Source organism: Sander vitreus, chromosome 23 (assembly GCF_031162955.1).
Source record: "Sander vitreus isolate 19-12246 chromosome 23, sanVit1, whole genome shotgun sequence".
Lineage (NCBI taxonomy): Eukaryota > Metazoa > Chordata > Actinopteri > Perciformes > Percidae > Sander > Sander vitreus.
The window spans coordinates 20,888,400-20,901,749 of NC_135877.1; the positions used below are offsets into that span (position 1 = coordinate 20,888,400).

Sequence of the window (13,350 nt, forward strand, 5' to 3'; positions counted from 1 at the left end):
ATAGGCATCAAAGTAAGGACTGCACCTTGTTGTACTGAAACTTTATGCCAACTCTGTCCCTGCTTATTGTTAGACTCATGAGGTAGCTGGTTATTGAAGCTTTTTAAAATAAATTTGTATGATAGTAACAGCTGATGTTGCATGGTGCACATGAATGAATTAAACTGAGACGTGAAGTTAAAGTATTGAAAGTAGTCGAAATGGCACTTGAAACCAAAAGTGTCTTGCCCTTCCTTGAATTTTGGTGTCTGCTCTTACTGACAGAAGTTCCGGAATCTCGCCATCCCTCCAGTTAATCATTCTCTTCACCCTCGGAGGTTTTCTTTCCATTTCGCAGCCGCCGCAAAATAGAAAAGTCATCAACACGCCCACTCGCTGGTGGTAAATTCTCCGAAGAATAACCTGCTTTATTCACACATGGGCTCAATCGGACATTACATAGACTTTGTACTAGGGTGCTGGCAGGGTTTAATGTTCAGTTCAACTGATTTGGACATTTGCGTACTCACATACAGCTCCTCCGGGTAATGTCTAGATAAGTTCAGGGGTGCAGTGCATGTGTGAAAGGGGCTTTAGGTACAATAACTAATGTTAGTTTGCAAGATGAATGAATGTTGAAGGCAAGATGAAGTAGTTGTAAGGCCTGTGTTTGACCAGCTAGTGACGTTCAGCACTGGGAACTCCACCCTGATGGTTCCTGTTCCTATCCTATCCTATCATTCCTATTCCTACCAGAAACTTTTTTTTGGGGGGGCCAGGATTGAAAACTTAAAGTTCCTGTATTTAAAATGGGTGTCCAGCTCCTGAGTTCTTGAAAAAGGGTTCTGGAAAAAGTACCTGTGGCCAAAAGGAGCTATCTGTTGTTTTCAGCATCCTCACTTTGCGATGATTGGTGGATCCTTTATCCTGGTTCCTATTAGACTTTATAGTATTTTGTGCAACATTGGGATATTTTTTTCTTTCTTTCTGGGCTGCAGGTTTTGGTTCATGCTGTTAAGCTTTCAGCCTCTCAGCAGTAGTTCTACTTCCCAAAAAATATTGTACAGTTCTATGTGACCCTGTTTGGTGTTTATACTCCCTTCTTTCCTCTCGCTTTTCCTGTCATCCTTCTTCTGTCTTCATAATTGTTTGTGTTTTATACTTCTGTCCTGCAAGAATCAATTAGCTGTGTCACAGTGGTACATTTCCTTTTTTCCTCTCCACACCCAAACGGGCTAATATGATCGATGTGGCTCCATATTATATATGTCAGACACTTTCTTCCTGTCCACATATATTAATCACATTATAAATTCACTTTCAGTCAAAGCCTCCTGTTTATTTCCATCTGCTCAGATTAGGTTTGACATTTACTTCCCTTCCTGACCTTAAAGGGGTGATAGAATGATTATATAGGGTATTTCACACTGGTCCTGTCTCCTAATAGGGTATGTAACATTGGTTGGGCTGAAAATGGCCCAGGTGCTGTTCTATGGGCCATAATGCAACACTGTAAAATTGGCCTGATTGAAATGACTTATATGGTATGCTCATGAATATTTAGATAAGCTGCGCGCTGATTGGTTGAGCGAAGCACACACACACACACACACACACACACACTGCACAGAAATGTTATACATTGTTCTTCTATTTCATTACTAAATTCACTTCTGATACTTTTTTATGCGAGAAATTAACTATGTAGAGGTCAAATATGGGCCGTTTTACGAAAATTGTTAGCTTATATGCAAATTTTGTCTGTTTGTCAGAGTTCAGGAGCTCCGCAGGCTAACGTGACAGCGGCCGGTGCTGCCTGGGTTGCTGCCTCGCTGCCCGGCCTGTCCTTTCACAGACCCCGGGTACACTTTCGGCATAAATTTAGTATATATACACTTTGAATTTCGTCACGGCATTTATATCACATCTACCCTAAGGTCTCACAAAGCTAACACTTGTGTCCGATTTCAATTTAATGCATATTTGTGAATTTCAGAGGTCTCGTTAGGAGGAGGCTAGCTAGCTCTCATTGATAGAGCTCCATCCAGCTCACCGCAGGCTCTATCAATGAGACTCGCGGACGAGGTATTTATTTCCCTGATCGTTTGTTTAAATAACTCAACACACATATCCATTATAAGATAATTAACTGGAACCTGTGGTTTTTTGAAGTTATAATGCTCCACAACAGATTGCGGGCCTAACAATCTCGCTGACCGCGCTTTCACTCACACACACACACACCGGCTATTTAGCAGGAAGAGGGGAGGGAGAGCAACGAGCTGCAGGCCCTGGAGCTCCGTCAGGGCAGCGGCATTTGGTAGTCCAGTAACCCAGAAACGGTGACTTTGCACGGGTAAGGAGCGCCGCGGGCTGCCGGCCGGGACGGAGCTCCATCTAGCTCACAGCAGGCCGGGGTCTGTGAAGGAGGACAGGCCAGGCGGCGAGGCAGCAACTGAGGCAGCAGCGGCCGCTGTCACGTTAGCCTGCGGAGCTCCTGAACTCCGACACACAGTCGGACAAAATTTGCAATTAGCCATCAATTTTCGTAAAACGGCCCATATTTGACTTCGACGTAGTTGATTGTTTGATTGTAGCTATTTTAGTGATGAAATAGCAGACGGACAATGTATAAAATTTCTGAGATCTGCACGACCTAGATTCACAAGACAAACTGGTCCCAGATCAGTGGCCTATGTGAATGTTGGGGCGTGACAAAGGTACAAGGAAGAGCCAAATAAGGTACAGCCACCGAGTTGACGTCAACTTTTAGCTTTGTTGAGATTCACCCGTTTTTAGCAGCAGTTTCAAATTGTGAGATTTGCATAGGATAGAGGTGTCAATGGGACTTTGAGGTTCTCTGTATGTCATTTTTACCCACCAAACTGTCGTAATTCAACTATGACAAGGTAAACTTGGTTTTGCATTCTATCACCCCTTTAACACTGATATTAGCGTTAAAAGGCCGTTTCATGATTAGCTAAAGGTGATGTCACTTCGGCCATACCAGGTGGCACCAAAGATATCAGGTGAAAACCTTGTATATCAAAGTTGTCAACTTGTCAAGAACTCAGAAAAGGCCTGGCTTTAACTGGATTACAGGGAAGTGTTGACATCTTCCAAAGGATTTTAATTTGTGTTAGGAGCCTACTAGAGTTGGGAGTCTAGAAACAAATTGTCTGAGAATGTGAAAGTCTCTTACACTGGAGATACAATTTGTTCCAATGATGTAATGGAACAAAATATTTATGCTGTAACAAAACAATACAGCATTTCCAAGCATAGAACATACTACATAACACTCTGAGTAGTCTCGCATTGCCAGACCTATCTCCACAGCGCTGTGGAGTAAGGTCTAGCTACACCACAGATGCATTCTGGGATAGGAGGGGAAAAAAACGTTCTGGGTTGTTGTGCATTTCTTTAAAACGATCATGATTGCCTTGGGCGGTGCTAAGCTCCGGTTGCCGAGATGGTGCCTTTGCAAAATAGTCTCGGGAAGGAACTTGTTTTGGTGGAACATTTGCAGCCCCCAAAAGAAAATGCCACATACAATATTAAATGAAGTTAACTGTTCACACAATACAGTAACGTGAGCTATTTGAATTAGCTAGATACATGGTCTTACCAGTGTGTCGTCATGTGTACTTCATCTATATCAATCAAGCAGGCCTGCCTTGTTGCACCATCCAAATTTTCTTCAAAACTTGCCATTTTCAGCATGTAGCTTGCTAGCTCAAGGTTTGTTGTTTCCTGAAGAGAACGGAGTTAGACAATGGCAACACACAGCGCCGGATGTTCCTGCGATTATTCTGGAAATGAATGTTGTTGATCCAGACTACACTCTGATCAATACAGCTAGCCTGGGAACCAGATGATTTTCTCTGGCAGATGTGTCTGGTCCCCCTACAATTTAGATAGACTTCCAGCCGGTCAGACCCTTTCAGACGATGACTAACAACTTGCAGAGCCTTCACGGTTTATGCAGAATACGTGATACTGATCCTCTTTTTTTGGCTTGCTCACCCAGGGAGCCGGGACACAGTAAAAAGGAGCACGGCATTTTTGAAAACCAACTGCGTCCAGAGGCATTTTGATCTATGTCCTTTGACAATGCCCCTTTGGAAATCAAAAATAAACTGAGAGGTTCCAGACTAACTCGCATTTGCAATTTGGTGTAGCGATTACAGGCAAACAACTCGTATTCAATAAAAGACAGCAGGTAGAAAATGTTGCAGGTATACACCATAGGTGTAGAAACCATTAGATGTCATGTTTGGCAACATATATGTTCTGCTATACCAACACAGCCAATTAGAACAGAGCCCTACAAACCAGATGCATAGTTGGTGCAATACATGGCATGTGGAAGAAGAAAGTAATATCATAAGGAGCCCACCAATTCTTAGAGAATTGTCTTTTTTAGCCATGCTAGCGGCTATACTGTAGGGATGGCAATGTCTTCCAGTCCGTTCAGATTGAAATATCTCAAGAACTTTTAGATGGATTGCCATTAATGTCCATGGCCCACAGAAGATGAATCCCATACTGCCATCAGTGTATGTAAATTTGACTTATGAAATATCTCAACGTCTACCAAATGGATTGTCAGCAATTCATGGTTCCTAGATGATGGTCTTTCTAGGACCAGCCTGATGTTTGTGTTTTTTGTGACAACTATAGGACCAATTGCCATTTTGGTAGTGACATTTATGTTTCCCTCAGGATGAATTGTAATCACAGGTGATCCCTTAATGTTTCATTTAGCGCCATCATCAGGTCAATCTATGTGTTTGAACAGTGTGTTGAGGAGTGTAGTAGTCTGGAGATATATATTGTCAGATAATTGGGTTCTTCTGGTCCAAATGTTCTGAAAACCACTACAGACCCTGGTGCTACTGTTAAAGATGCTTCAGACCCAGGTAGCAAAAATGTCTTTGCTAAACCATGCCCTTCAGTAAACCTGGCACACCTGGCTGTTGGACTTCTGCCAGACTTGTGATCAATGACGCACCAGAATCAGTATGCTGGTCTAATTCCAGGTGTCAATATTTGCCCAAAGCTTAGCTGTGTGCTACTAACTGGAGCTGATTCTCACTACAAGTCAACCCGTGCCCAAATTCCCAGAACCTAGCCAAAAGTGTCAATAATATACGAGCCAGATACAGCTCCTGATTGGTCGTCCAGTATGCTGGCACTCTGCATTAGTTGCAGATGGCCACTATAGATATTTTCAACTTTTTCTGCCACAGTATCTCTGGGGTTAAAGCTTTGCACTCCAACCATACCGTGACACAAATGGGTAGGGGGCTCTCTGTGGTGCTCTTGTAATATAATCAGGCTAATATTCCTTATTTATATAGCTTTTCAAAACCCAGGTTACAAAGTAGATTCACAGAGGGCAACACATTTAAATCAGTGAATTATAAATCATTATATTATACTGCAAAACATCAAAACCAAACATAAGTTGGAAAAAAAGACAATTCAAGTAAAAGAAAAGAAAATCAGGATAAGCAGCCTTTTTGCCTCGGGCAGGTTGTTCCAGAGCCTCGGGGCCCTGACTGTGAAGACTGTCCACTCTGGTTCAGTTTGTGACTCGGGAACAGAGACAAACATCCACTGCATGAAAAGTGGGATTTTCGTCCCCGTAAACGCCCGTAAATCTCCCTAATTTTTGGCAGTTAACAACAATTTACAGGCTGTGAATGTTGCGTTCGTCTGTGCCACATATTGTCGGAAAAGAACCATGACGTATGTGGAGAGCTCCCGCGGAGGTGCAAATGGCTCTAATAAGCATATGACGAAACCTCTCCTGGCCAGAGAGTGTCTGGACTAATTAGCATATGAATAGCACCGCGCCTGTCCAGAAAATGTCTGGCCTGGCTTGAATTTCCTCACTCACTATTGGCTGAAGCCACTACTTTTAAACAAGTAAAATCACTCCTGATTGGTCCAAGTCTTGCATTGAAAATGTTACTTAGGTAAAAATATGTAAGTATCACCAGGAAAATGTACGTAAAGTATAAGTAGGTTAAGTAAAACTACACAATGCAGAAAATCCCCCACATTTTAGAAACTGGAAATTATCCAAACTGTTCTGTCAATCAACTAAATGTTTAATGGTCTAATAATTTCAGCTGGACTTGAAGGCCTGCATATTGTTGGGTAGTTTAATTTATAATAAAACATCATAGTTTATAAACTACATGTGTTTTGTGTGTAAAAATCTTAATTTGTAGAGTAACTAGTAACTAAAGCGGTCATATTAATATAGCGGAGGAAAAAGTACAATATTTCTCTCTGAAATGTAGAGTAGAAGTACAGAAGTGCAATGAAAAGAAAAGACTCAAGTAAAGTACAAGTATCTCAAATTTGTACTGAAGTACAGTACTTGAGTACATGTACCTAGTTACGTTCCGCCACTGCGTGAAGGTGAGGATAAAGCAGCCGCCCCATGTGTCAGACTTGCTGTATCTCACCATCTTATTCAGGAGTGGATGATTAAAGGCTGTCAGTTTATCAGCCAGTTTGAGTGATCCTCTGACTTGTTGTTAGGACAGACCCAGGGCACACAGGAGGGACTACATCTCCCAGCATGCCTTGGTTTGCTTGGTGATCCTCCACGAGTTGATAAAGAAAGTTGATGGGGGGAAGGTGTATTATGACTTTACGTTTTGCTGAGCAGGAGTCAGACTCAAATGGATGGATGGAGTCACCAGAGGAAAACACTGATATTGTGCCAAAGAGTGGTCCCAAAATCCCCAAATGCCCTCCCAGCTCAGTGTTTCTGAACTTCTGTAACTCAAATTAGCTCAAAATTCAAGTGTGAACTGTGGTAAATACATAAATGCAAAGAGAGCAAACTCCCTCTGTGTGAATCCGTCTTTTGATTAGATTTTCTGTTTTAAATCTAGTCAGATATTTCCTGTTTTTCTGTCTGTGTGTTGGAGACTGTGTGTCTGTGTGTGTGTGTGTGTGTGTGTGTGTGTGTGTGTGTGTGTGTGTGTGTGTGTGTGTGTGTCAGCAGAGACTGAGTGCATTCCTCCACTATAAATCTGCTGTGTGTGTTCACCCCCGTTCATCTGCATATATCCACATAACCAAGGGCTCTCTCTGTGAGTGTGTGTGTGTGTGTGTGCATTCATACTGATGTTGACATCAGTCTTTACCACAGCTTGCCTCCTACCCCACTGCTGCCAGCTCTGTGTGTGTGTGTGTGTGTGTGTGTGTGTGTGTGTGTGTGTATGTGTGTGTTCCCAGTGCCTCAGGGCTCCATCTGTTGTCATGCAGGGCATCGAGCTCTCCTGAGAGAGAGAAATGATGAGCTGAGATGCAGATTTAAAGGGACAGAGGGAAAACTGCCTTGTACAGACAGATGAAGATAATAAGGATGTGAGTGTGTGTTCGAGAGACAGAAAAATGTTGTTGTATTGAAACATGCAACAACAATAAAGGCATTCATTCATTAAAAAAAGAATGATTTAGTTTTCTGTTCCATTAAGAGACGAAGATGTCCATCCGTCTGTCTGACTCTTTGGTCCACAATCCTGTCTAAGGTCCAAAGTGCCATTAAAGGAATAGTTCAAAAACAATGCTAGTTGCATGTAGTACTCAACTTCATAGGCTCTCTATGGTCCCAAAAAAATGTTTTCTATCAAATGGAAGCTGAAGCTGAAGCTGCGGCGAGGAGCTGTGGTCTTAGGGTCTTAGGTGCCTCAAGGGGCGGTAACCCACGAACACCGTGGTGGACACCGGTGGTCAGGGAAGCCGTCTGACTGAAGGAGTCTTTCTGGGATTTGTTATCCCAGAGGACTCCGGAGGCAGTTGCAAGGTGCCGAAGGGCCCGAAGGGCTGCAGCCTCTGCCATGAAAGAGGCAAAGCAGCGGGTGTGGGAAAAGTTCGGAGAAGACATGGAGAAGGACTTTCGGTCGGCACCAAGGTGCTTCTGGAAAACCGTTCGCCACCTCAGGAGTACAGTAAGGATGGGATGCTGTTGACCTCAACTGAGGAGGAAATAGGGCGGTGGAAGGAGCACTTTGAGGAACTCCTAAATCCGACTAAAACGCCCTCTATGGTAGAGTCAGGGCTGGAGGATGATGAGGGGATTGGCATCAATTTCCCTGGTGGAGGTTGCTGAGGTAGTTAAACAACTCCACAGTGGCAAAGCCCCAGGGATTGATGAAATCCGTCCAGAAATGCTTAAAGCTCTTGGTGTGGAGGGGTTGTCTTGGTTGACACGCCTCTTCAACATTGCGTGGAAGTTTGGGACGGTGCCTAAGGAGTGGCAGACCGGGGTGGTGGTTCCCCTTTTTAAAAAGGGGGACCAGAGGGTGTGTGCCAATTACAGGGGTATCACACTTCTCAGCCTCCCCGGTAAAGTCTACTCCAAGGTGCTGGAAAGGAGGGTTCGGTTGATAGTCGAACCTCAGGTAGGAACAATGCGGATTCCATACGGACCAACAACGGACCAACAACAGACCAGATCTTTACTCTCGCAAGGATCCTGGAGGGAGCCTGGGAGTATGCCCAACCGGTCCACATGTGTTTTGTGGATCTGGAGAAGGCGTATGACCGGGTCCCCCGGGAGATACTGTGGGAGGTGCTGCGGGAGTATGGGGTGAGGGGGGCCCTTCCCAGGGCCATCCAATCTATGTACGACCAAAGCGAGAGCTGTGTCCGGGTTCTCAGCAGTAAGTTGGACTCGTTTCAGGTGAGAGTTGGCCTCCGCCAGGGCTGCGCGTTGTCACCAATCCTGGTTGTAGTATTTATGGACAGGATATCGAGGCGTAGTTGGGGTGGAGAGGGGTTGCAGTTCGGTGGGCTGGGGATCTCATCGCTGCTTTTTGCAGATGATGTGGTCCTGATGGCATCATCGGCCTGTGACCTTCAGCACTCACTGGATCGGTTCGCAGCCGAGTGTGAAGCGGCTGGGATGAGGATCAGCACCTCTAAATCGGAGGCCATGGTTCTCAGCAGGAAACCGATGGAGTGCCTTCTCCAGTTAGGGAATGAGTCCTTACCCCAAATGAAGGAGTTCAAGTACCTTGGGGTCTTGTTCGAGAGTGAGGGGACAATGGAGCGGGAGATTGGTCGGAGAATTGACGCAGCGGGTGCGGTATTACATTCAATTTATCGCACCGTTGTGACGAAAAGAGAGCTGAGCCAAGGCAAAGCTCTCAATCTACCGGTCAGTTTCCGTTCCTACCCTCACCTATGGTCATTAAGGCTGGGTTATGACCGAAAGAACAAGATCCAGGGTACAAGCGGCCAAAATGGGTTTCCTCAGGAGGGTTGCTGGCGTCTCCCGTAGAGATAGGGTGAGAAGCTCAGTCATCCGTGAGGAGCTTGGAGTAGAGCCACTGCTTCTTCGTGTCGAAAGGAGCCAGTTGAGGTGGTTCGGGCATCTGGTAAGATGCCCCCTGGTGTTCCAGGCACGTCCAGCTGGGGGGAGGCCTCGGGGAAGACCCAGGACTAGGTGGAGGGATTATATCTCCATCCTGGCCTGGGAACGCCTCGGGATCCCCTAGTCGGAGCTGGTTAATGTTGCTCGGGAAAGGGAAGTTTGGGGTCCCCTGCTGGAGCTGCTACCCCCACAACCTGATACCGGATAAGCGGATGAAGATGGATGGATGGATAGATGGATGGATGGACATTCACTTGATATCTTCACCGCTACACTTAACTCTGATTGCTCTCTCTCTCGTCTGCTCTCACTATCATATCTCTCTCTCGCTCTCTCTCTTTCACTTTAGCAGTATCTCCAGAAGTACCACAAAGTGTCCCTGAAATATGTCTGGAACTGTCCGTGGTAGCTGGTGCCTTTTTTCTAAACTTTTATTCTGTCATTTTAACTGTCACAAATTTGCATCACTGCTGGCCTAAATATTATTGATGTGAAATATTCACAGGTGATTATTTAGCTTTTTCATGCTGTTCATTCGTCATGCCCCCGGTGTGTAAAGGCCTTTAGAAATACCAAGTACTAGTAACGAGGAGGGGATGAAGATTTCCATTCCCTCAAAATAACCCTGCAACCATGTCAAACATGAGGGCCAGTTGAAAGTAGTATTCAGAACAGCCCAGTATTGCGAAATTACAGTCAGGACACCTTTGAGTGTAATTTTCCCAAGTATTACTTCCCAAGTATTACCCTGTACCATTGAAATATCTTCTCCCAGAACTTATGCATTTAGGCGCATGACCAAAAGAGTTAAGTCCTGACCTCTAACTCACATTTGTCACATTTAGGGGAAATGGAGGGGTAGATTTTGTTCAGCTTGACCTTTGAATAGTTTATACGGTGCATACTTTTAAATTGAATGTCTTGCGTTGACAGAACAATCCTTAATTCTACTTAGCCCTTTTTTTTTTCTAAAGCTCAAGAGAGCCAAATTCCTTGCCCCAAGCATCCGTTAGATATTCAAAGGAGATATTCTCCTTGAAGATAGTGACCAACTGTGATATTGAGTGTTTGGAGGTGCGAGCTAGAGACGTGTTCATAAAGCAAGGCATGCTGACTGGGTGAGATGTCAGAATGGGCTGAAAACTGTCTTGTAAAGTTTCTCGCCTTTACAGCAAAAAGTGACAATGAGGGGAACTGAATTGATCTTTCAAGGTGGAGTTTAAAGTTTAACCTCTAGATGTGGGCTGCATTCAAACCTGGCATTAATAAGTTGTGTTTTTTTCAAGATAATGATATCCAGATACAGATCACATGACAATACCAGCTGAAAATGGGCTCCAGATAGCAAAAAGATACAAAATCTGATCAATAAATGTGTGTTTCGGTGGTGGTCTTTTTCCTTTTCTTTGGTCTTGTTGAGTTCACAAGTCCAGCTGGGGACTTTGTTGCATGAGTCAACCTCATTTCTTGTAATATCTCTACTGTCTGTAAATTAAAATTGCCAGAAAAGCAAAACTTCTGATGCAATGAGAATGTTTTTCAGAGGCTGCAAATTAAAAAAGTTGGGGGACTAAAAAGAAGCAACAAACCTTTACATTCTGAGGCAACAAAACCTTTGATCGTATTTTACATCTACATCTACATCGAGGCAACACAATACAAACGGTGAATACAAACATCACTTATTTCACACTAAACTCAACACTTTGTTCAGCATCACCTTCTCTTCTTGCTCTACAACAAAAGTCAACTGTGATGACATTTTTGCAGGAAGTCACATTTCACCTGCAAGTGTTGGCACAGAAAGACGGGAATTAAGAGACACAAAACAGACGGATGTAAAAAAGAGCAAGTAATATCATGCTACGTGTGAAGCAGCTGTTGTTCTGATGTCACCTCTTAGCTGTTGCTATTGTAGTACTTAAATGTTTTTTTTGTTAAGGTGATGATTACTACACATCAATACTCTTTTCGGCCGGATGTCCGTTACCTTCCGCTTTCTTTGTGTTATGAGGACTATGGTTAAAGGTGCTGTAGGTAGGATTGGGAAGATCCAGGACTTAGCCAAAAAATGTGAACATCAACAACTTCTCAGTCCCTCCCCCCTTTCTGCTAAAGCCCAAAATGGTCTCCTAAGCCCCTCCCCCCACAAGGGAGAATGAATGTGTGTGCATAGCTGTGATTGACACGCAGTCCGACCCTCCCCCCCCCCACGGCCCTGATTGGTGCATCTGAACAGGGAGCTGTGGATTTTTGCAAATCGCACTACAGAGGTGCCAGAGGAGCCAGATTCTTTTTTTTTTATTACCTGCTTCATGTAGTTCTACTGGAACATAGGGTCAGTTTCAGCAAATATGACAGAAAGTTAGTTTTATAAGTCTTACCTACTGCACCTTTAACTGCTCCTCAGATCTCTGCAGGGTAAATCCAGACACCTAGCTAGACTATCTTTCCAATCTGAGTTTTCTGTTGCACGACTAAAACAACTTTTGAACGTACACATTTTCCACCAAAAAAAGTTCCCTCCCGAGACTATGTTGCTGGCTCCGTCCGGCACTTAGCGCCCAAGACGACTGATTAGTTTAAAGAAATGCCAATAAACCAGAGCACGTTTATCTCCCGTCCCAGAATGCTATGTGGAGTAGCCAGACCCTCCTCCGTAGAGCTGTGGAGGAAGGTTCAGCGAAAAAAAAAAAAAAAACTAAAGCTGTCAGACAAATGTAGTAGAGTAAAAAGTACAATATTTACGCCTGAGTTGAAGTGGAGTAAAATGATAAAGTAGCTTAAAATTAAAATACTTAAGTAAAGTACCTCAAATTTATTAATGTATGTATTTATTTGTACAGTATTTAAGACTTAATATAGTAAAAATGAATGTACTTAGTTACATTCTAACTCTCCACTTGGCTCGAACTAAGTTATGTTTAAACTTCTTTCCTGTTCCTCCTAAATGTAAAGAAGTTCAGTTGGAGAGCTCAGTTTGTGGAAGCACCAATTGGACGCCATTCAATATGTCAAGTAAGTAAGATAATGTCAAGTCTCAGAGCCAATGAGTCCAAATCTAACATTTTGGGAAATGACTGATCCAGTGGAGCTTTCAAATCTTTCAATCTTTCATTCCTTTTTTACTTTCCCTCATTTCTCCTCACTTGCAAACGAAACCCAGAGATACTCGAGTTTCTTCACTTCCTGCAAAAACGTAGTCTCAGCCTGGGAGTTGGGTTTTTTCGTCCTCGTTCTTGAAGTCGAGATACCTAATAAAGCGATAAGGGGCCTCTTTGGGCTTCCGTAGGAATTCACTTGACTGTTCCGGTAGAGCAGAAATCTTGATGCAGCAGAGCGAACGGCGGCTCAGGTGATCCGATTGTCAGGAGAATTACACTGAATATCTGAGTGTGTCTGAACGTGTATGTGAACACGCCAAGTGGACTAATGTGTTCTGTTGAGTTCTGGCTCCATCTGGGATCCGCAGAGACACACAGACAGCACCGCCTGAGGACCAACACACACACACACACACACACACACACACGCACACACACACACACACACACACACACACACATCATTTCTCCACGTGTATCTTTTCTTCCCGTCTTTCTTTTTTTCCTCTGTCTCTCGCTCGGTCTCTCATGCCGTTGCCTTGGGGTGACACAAAACAACAGATGGACTTAACTGAAACACACACACTTGCGCGCACACACACACAGACACACACACACACACACACACACACACACACACTCACAGAGCTGCAGGCCAGTCAGCTGCCTGCCTGCTGCTAAGAGCTCAAGTCTCTTCCAGTCAGTCGGTACGTCCACTTCATTCAGAGCCGTTTGAAAGGATTTAACATTAATATTCAATAAATTGAGGAAGACAGTCTTTCTTAGGCTGCAATGACTTTACAAAGTTTCCTCAGAAAAAAAGAGGCAGCAATGACACAACAAACTGAACCTCTTGTCCCT

General features: G+C 44.0%; 1 protein-coding gene across 1 annotated transcript in view; it reads left to right on the plus strand.

Moving 5' to 3' along the window:
• LOC144512326 (thyrotropin-releasing hormone-degrading ectoenzyme-like) overlaps positions 1–13,350 on the plus strand; it is a 186,271-nt gene that overhangs the window by 48,620 nt on the left and 124,301 nt on the right. The window lies entirely within an intron of this gene.